Raw genomic sequence first — 8,465 nt, 5'->3', positions numbered from 1 at the left:
CCGAAAAAACTTAAAATTACCTGCCCAAATTAAAAGCAAATATTTTGTTACATGCTTAAGTGGATTGAATAGGCTTGTTTTAGGCAGTGATTGCGATGTTAGATATATGAACTATGAAGTAACCATGATTTTAAATCAATGGATTGTGAGAATCAACTGTGATCTTAAGTTGGTGAATTGTAAAGTAAAGTCACAATCATAAATCAACGTTCCATTGAAATCAATTGTGATATTAATTCAGCAAACTATAAAACAAAGTTACGATCTTCAATCAAAGTACTGGTAAGCAAAGCTGCAAGCTTAAATTTGCAAGCTATAATGATCATCCGTGATCTTAAATCAGCAGACTAAGAGAATCAGTTGCAATCTTAAATCGATGAATTGTAAAACAAAGCTGTGATCTTAAATCAATGAGCTATAATGATCAACCATGATCTTAAATCAACGAATTGTAAGATTTTAAAAATCTTGTAGGTGTATTTTCTCTTTGACCTAACATATATCTTTATAGGTTCTCATCGAAGAGGTATCCTTGCAGGTTGTACGAACATAGAGACAACAAGTTGATTGTCCAGCTAACAATGGGATGGTGAACTGAATGCAGCTAACCAACGGACAGGAAGATGGCGAGTGTTGACCATGTAACAAATAGTGAGATGGCGAATAGAGGGGAAAAAACCCCAAAGTGGTTCAAAGTTTGTTAATTGGTAGACTATACCATTGGTTCCCAAAGTGTATCGTTTTATTTAAGCTATGTTATCTGCTTCGTTAACTCTCCTCGCTACTTGTTAACACCCCTCACTAACACACCTTTTCAGTATTCACCACTTCACCTCACTAGTTTATCATTTCTCCTTGCTAACTAACCATTTCGCATTCTAACCTATAATGTGTGAGGATAATGTTTACTAAAAAATATGGAATTATAATAATCAATTGGAACAATCTTGATATATCAAATTAAATTACGGAGACATACCTTCACGTGGACTCATGTTGGGGACTTTGAAAGCTTAGTGGAGAACCACCATACAAATAGTTCTTGTGTGGTCCCCCACTATATCTCTGCAAACTCTACGAGGCATACCTTGGTTGCCCACTAGTATTCGGCCACTTCCTAGCTTGATTATCTTCCCAGTGAAAAGAATGGGTTAACCTTTTAATTTCCCCCACTTCTATGAACTTGTGAGCTTTTTCATAAAGGTCTGCTGTGTTTTGTAGTTTGTTACTTGTGAACAAATACTGAACATGCTCACTCAACACCCCCACGATGAAAGCATCAATGGCCCATTGATCTTCCAAGTTTTTGTATTTAAGGTCGCCATATGAAATTGCATTATATACTCCTACAAAGACTCTTATTCCTTCTACTTGACCAACATTAAACCCATTAGAGTACTCATGATTATTCTGTAGGTCTGGAATCTTTCCAAAAATAACTGACCTAGCCACACGAAGCTTTTAATAGTGCCCTATGGTAAAGATAAATACAAATCCTTAGCACTTCTGATAAACTATAATATATACATATTTTTTACCCCATGTTTAACATATTTATGGATGATTTTCCTTAGTTTCATTGAATTCGATGCTCCTAATCCCTTAAATTCATGTTTTATACTTAGGCGAGCATAGGAAGGAAACAAGACTAAGAAATGGGCCAAAAAATAGACAAATTGGGCCTAATTTAGTGTTTCACACGGCCTAGGCACTACCACACGGGTGATCCACATACCCGTGTGTTACACACGGGTAGACCACACGTCCGTGTGTCATGTCTTTGTCGACACTAAACCAAGTTAGAATTGGATATGGCCTGAGCACCTATACATGGGCGTGCCACACGGCCGTGTCCCTATCGAGCCCAAGTGTAATACCCTATACCCGTACCTGAGGCCGGGATAAGGTACAAGGCATTACTGGACAAACATACAAACATTAAACTAAAATACGGGCCATAAAATTTCATTCAATTTTAAAACATTCATTTACTTACACATAGTCCCTTATTTGAGTCTACGAAGCCCAAAACATACTTTAAAAAGGGTTTGGGACTAAATCGAGAACTTACAGAAATCTTGGAAATTTCATGCTTTAAGGCTCCACACGCCTGTGTCCCAAGTCGTGTTCCATACACGGCTGAGACACATGGTCATGTCTCTGCTTGTATGGAATATACCTAGGCTATTTTCCAAGCTTTGGTCAACCTTAATCTCTTACACACTTATACAAAAGCAAAAGCATATAACATGGTATTCATTTAATGATTAAATATTCTCAATTAAACCAAAAACATAGCATTTGTATATCATCATACATGTGTCTCTCATACTCATTTTACTTTGTTTATTATAGTACCACTTATACATTTATACCAAGATTATCATCTTACAAAATATCTTCAGCTTAATCATCAAGCATTCATATTTAAAACTAGATCATATCTTTATAAAATACCACAATTCAGATACACAAAATAACATGTTTGCCTAAAACATTTCAATTCAACTCCATACCCAACAAGCATTACATTGAGACTAGTCATATATATATATATATATACATGTCATGATACATATCATTCTCTTTACATTTTCTTATAAACACATATCATTTATTTCATTATATCAATATTTCATATACCATAGTTTCCATGTATTCCACATATATTTATTTTCCTCCTCCTCCTCCTCTCCATTCCACATCCTTAATGTATATAGCATTCTTGTAAGTACGATTTCACAATTTACTAATAAATACTCACATCAAACTGTCCACACGAGTCATAGTCACTTACTTATAATTCGAGCTACAGAGCTCCAAATTAAGATCCGTAAATTTCCCATAAAACTAGACTCACCTATCTTTTCATCATGAAATTTTAATAATTTTTAGTTTAGCCAATTAGTACAGTTTATTCATTAAAATTTCCCCTATTTTACTTTCTGACAGTTCTGACCTCTCTTTACTAAAAATTAATTATCTCATAGTACAGAACTCAGATAATGTTCTTGTTGATTTATCTTGAAAATAGACTCATTGAGGATTTTAAAAATATAAGTTTAAGCCTCTAATTATTTTTATCCAAATTTTTCTGATTTTCCAAAGTCAGAATGGGGGATCACGTAATCATTCTGAACCAGTCTCACAAAAACATAAATATCTCAAAATATAGATCTCCTTTTCTTGATCTGTTTATTTTATATGAACATATACTCATTAAGCTTTAATTTGATATCTCATTCAGTCTCTGATTCAATTTCTACTATTTTTGGTTATTTTTCAAAGTCACGTCACTGCTACTGTCCAAAACAGTTTTATTGCTAATTCACTCTTTCACACTTTCTTTGTATTAACCTCATTTTAACATACATATCACAAATCATTTTCACCACATTTCATACATCACAAGTATAGGCTCATGATCACAAGGTCACCATAAAATCATCCTCATGTATAACTTACTTGTTTATAACCTCACCACATCCTGTTCACTTAATGAAGACATCATTCACATAATCAAGTTCCTGCACTTATTCATCACAAAACTCACAAAGCAATACATAGAGAGTCTCCGTTGAACACTTGGATCAATCCTCGATACTTGGTGGTTTCAGTACATAGCTCCACCCATCATATAGTTCGGCTCTCTTGTACACATGGTGGCCGAGTACCACCCATGTGACCTAGCAGGTTTATCTCGTAGCTCTCTTGTCTACATGGTGTCCTTCACCGGAACCACGCATGCAACCTAGCTACATATATCCGTAGCTCTCTTGTCTACATGGTGTACACATAGTATCACCCATGCGACCTAGCTACATCATAATGTCTTGTAGCTCTCTTGTACACATGATGTGCACTCAGCACCATACATGTGACCTAGCTACATACTATCTCTATCATCCAATCTTTCCAAAGGTTCAACAGGGATTTCTCTCTCTTTTCCAACAATTTTCACCAATCAAGTAATTATCCACAAATATATTTCCAATATTATTATAAAATATCATAATACAAGTAATATTGATGTATTACTTACGTATAAACTTACATTTCATTTAATATCAAGGCAATAACATTTAATTACACATTGCCTTATTAAAAATCATATGAACTTACAATTTCCCATAATATCCATAATCATAGAAATCACATTTATGTATGATAATTCAATGCACTTCATGTACCATAGACATATTTTTAAATCAATTCATAAACTTGGCACCATAATCATTTAATTTAACATAATTCAATTAATTTACTAAATTTTACTTTCAAATATAAATTACTGCATTATTGCTATATTATTATCATACCAACTTACATACTTTCAACACCTCGGAAATCTTAGTAAATATATCAATTTTACATTGAAACATGCATAAATTAATGCTTATTATACATATGAACTTACCTCGATACTAAAACGGCCATTTTACCAACTTTTCCAATTTTTGATTTTTCTCTCATTCTAGGTTCATACCTCGTTTTCGGGGATCTAAAACATCATATTTTACTTATTTAATGAATGTACTATTCAAAACAGTCCTTAACTCAAACTTTGGAAAAATTACAATTTTACCCCTAAACTTTTGCATATTTACACTTTTGCCCCTAGGCTCGGGAATTAAACTTCATCCCTTATTCTTATGTTTTATGACATGCTGATCATTTTTCCCTTCTATGGAAACATCGAATTCTCACTCTAACATATACTTATGACTATTAGGTATTTTTACCGATTAAGCCCTTTTACTCGTTTTCACTCAAAACCGAGTAGCACAAGTTGTCTAGCATAATTTAAAACCTTATATTCTATTATAAAACAGAAAAATAAACACATTTCACCTATGGGTATTTTTCCAAATATGAACCCTAGCTTAAATTATTGCTAGAATAAGCTTAATCAAATTACCGGGATTCCAAAAAAGTAAAAAAATTGAAAAACGAGGTTAGAACGGACTTACTATTGAGCTTGGAAAGCTTGAAAACCCTAGCCATGGCTTCCCCCATGCTAATTTCGGCCTCCATGAAAAAGATGAGTCAATTTTGGCTTTATTTTCCCTTTTTATTTCTTTTAATTACCAAATAACCAAAATGCCCTTCCTTACTAAACTTTCAAAAATTCCATCCATGTCCAATTTTTGTCCATAACTTAGAAATTGGTAAAATTTCTATTTAAGACCTCCTAATTAATATTTCAAAGCAATTTCATTCTAGAAACTTCTAGAATGCAAGTTTTGCAACTTATTCAATTTAGTCCCTAACTTTAAATTGAGCACTTTATGCATAGAATTTCTTCACGAAATTTTCACACAATCATGCAATCATATCATAGACCAAAAAATAATCAGAAAATAATTATTTCTATCTCGGATTTTGTGGTCCCAAAGCCTCTGTTCCAACTAGACCCAATTTTGGGCTATTACACCATGTCTAATTCTACTTGGAAAAGGCTAATTTTGAGGGTTTGGAAGCATTCCAAAGTCTCTATAAACACACTAGAAGAGGATCAAAGGGGGACACAGAGAATAGAAGGAACAAAACACTCAAGAACAGCCATCGGGATCAGCTCGGAAGGAGGATCTACATCAAGACTGAAGATTTCCATCTAATTTCCTAAAAGTTCTTTGGGTTTCTTTATGTTTTGTTGTTTTCCCAATTTTGAGATGTTTTCCATTATTATGAACTAAACTCTCTAAATACTTATACTTAAGGGAGATGAAACCTAAGACGAATCTTATTACTATTTGAATTATATGATAAATATTTGTTATTATTCTTAATTGTGAGTTCTAATTCTTACTTTAACATTCCAGGATATTAATTCAGGTTTTTGATGTGCTTATTCAGTTGAGCAAAAGTCCCTCTTTAAAAGTAGATCATTCATAATTAAGCGGAGTTGCATGCAATACTAGAGATAGGACAACATAAATCTATCGGATTAGAGTCAAATCTAATAAGGGAATCCATAGATCGAGTTAATTTGACAATAGGGGTTTTAATTAGAAAGAGATTTCGATTAATCAACCTAGAGTCAGTTGTTTTTAGTCTCGAGAGAGATAATAACATAAACTAGGGATTTCTATGGATTAAGTCAAGTGAATAAATCGTCTAATTCAGAAGTAATAAGTGAAGTCTAGGTGGATTCTTCCTTGGGTATTGTCTTCCCCATCTATTTTCTAAAAAGTATTTTCCAATTTTTTATCTCTGTCGTAATCTTAGTTAATTAGATAATTAGTTTTAGTTAAAAACACTCTCTTAATTTTTAGGCTAGATAAAAAAAAGATGGTAATTACTAGTACTTTTAGTCCTTGTGGATACGATATTTCCAATCTCACCATTGTTCAGTAGGTGCACTTGCCTTAGTCGAATTTTTAGTTAGTTTCACGACCATCAAGTTTTTGATGCTGTTGCCGGGGACTAAGATATTAGGAACGCTTGATTTTTATTACTTTAGTCATTTTTACTTTTATTGCAATTTACTTTTTGCTTTTAGTTTAATTTTTCTTGTCTAAATTTTTCTTTTTAGTTGCTTCTCGCAGGTGTCTCTAGTTTATGACTAGGAGGAACCCGTCAGGACCTTTTCTTTTTGATAGTGAGATCGAGAGCACAGCTTGCAGAAACTGAAGAGAAATAAGGCGAAGCCTACAATAAATAGAGGAAGGGCTGATAATCAGAATAACCCGTTACCTCCGGTGGTTGTTGCAAACCCAGTAGATCATAATCCTGCTCCTCGTACTATGTATGATTTTGCTAAACCTACTTTAGCAGGAACTGAATCGAGTATAGTTAGACCTGTTGTTTCTGCAAATAATTTTGAACTAAAACCTAACACTATTCAAATGATACAACAGTTTGTTCAGTTTGATGGTTTGCAGGACGAAGATCCAAACACTTATTTAGCAAATTTTCTGGAATTCTATGATACTTTCAAAATATATGGCGTTTCTAATGATGCCATTCGCCTTCGGTTGTTTGCCTTTTCATTAAGGAATAAGGCTAAACAGTGGTTGAACTCATTACCATGAGGGTCAATCACCACTTGGGAACAAATGAGCAAAAAAGTTTTACTTAAATATTTTTCGCCGGCTAAAATAGCTAAATTGAGGGATGATATCTCTTCTTTTGTGTAGATGGATCTAGAAACTCTTTATGATGCATGGGAGAGATACAAGGACTTATTGAGAAGGTGTCCTCACCATGGGTTACCTCTATAGCTGTAGGTTCAGACTTTTTACAACGGTGTGAACCCCTCTACAAGGCAACTTATCGACGCAGCTGCCAGTGGAACTTTAAACAACAAAACACCTGAAAAGGCTTACGAATTCATTGAAGAGATGTCAATGAATAACTATCAGTGGCAAGTAATGAGAATAAAGCCAACAAAAGTAGCTGGTGTTTTCAGCCTCGACGCGGTCACTATGCTATCTAACCAGGTAGAACTTTTAATGATGGTTTGTATGGTTCTACTCAGGTACATCCAGTGATGAGGTGTGATTCATACGGAGGAGGAGTACACAACACAGATTATCCATCCTTCAACTCTAACACCGAGGAGGAACAAGTCCACTACATGGGTAATAATTCTAGACCTCAAAATAACCCGTATAGTAACACTTATAATGCCGGTTGGAGGAACCATCCCAATTTCTCGTGGGGTGGTCAAGGAAATCAAAGACCACAACATCCTCTAGAATTTCAACAATCACCTTACCAACAAGAGAAGAAATCGAACCTTGAAGAGATGCTCACAAAATTCATATCGGTGTCAGAAACTCACTTTCAGAATACCGAAACAGCACTTAAGAATTAGCAAACATTGATTCAAGGGTTTGAAACTCAAATAGGATAACTTGCTAAGTTGATTTCTAAACGACCACAAGATAACTTGCCAAGCAACACTGAAACTAACCCAAGAGAACAGCTTCATGCGATTACTGTTTGAGATGAAGAAGGGTTAGTTGAACTTGAACCAGAACCAAGGCAAGGACTTGTGGTAAGTAAAGGTAAGGATGAGGTGAACCACAGTAAGAAGAAACCAGTAAGTAGAGAGTATACACCTCGTTTGCCATATCCCAAAGCAACTAAGAAAGATTGCACCAACGAACAATTTGGCAAATTTTTTAAACTCTTAAAAAAGTTACATATTAACTTATCGTTCATTGAAGCTCTTTCGCAGATGCCTAGCATAGTTAAATTTTTGAAAGAACTTCTGTCAAATAAACGGAAGTTAGATGAGTCATCGCATGGTGGAATTAAATACAGTCTGCTCGGCTATTTTGCAAAACAAGTTACCTAACAAACTGAAAGATCCGGGGAGTTTTACTATTCCTTATTTAATTGGTAGTTTAAATATTATGCGTTGGCTGATCTAGGGGCGAGCATTAATGTCATGCCTTATAAAATGTTTAAACAACTTGGTCTTGGGAAACCCAAAAAAACTAGGATTAGAATTCAAT

At 34.3% G+C, this 8,465-nt stretch overlaps 1 non-coding gene across 1 annotated transcript; it reads right to left on the bottom strand.

Annotated features, from left to right (window-relative positions):
- Nucleotides 1–7,106: 7,106 nt before the first annotated feature.
- On the bottom strand, nucleotides 7,107–7,213 carry LOC128279952 (small nucleolar RNA R71). The gene has a single exon (XR_008270136.1). It is a non-coding gene; the product is annotated as a small nucleolar RNA R71 (small nucleolar RNA).
- Between the last annotated feature and the right edge of the window lie 1,252 nt (nucleotides 7,214–8,465).

This window comes from Gossypium arboreum, chromosome 8 (genome assembly GCF_025698485.1).
Source record: "Gossypium arboreum isolate Shixiya-1 chromosome 8, ASM2569848v2, whole genome shotgun sequence".
NCBI classification, from domain to species: domain Eukaryota; kingdom Viridiplantae; phylum Streptophyta; class Magnoliopsida; order Malvales; family Malvaceae; genus Gossypium; species Gossypium arboreum.
Note: the sequence above shows the minus strand (reverse complement) of the source record. Positions and strands in the feature narration are given on the sequence as shown.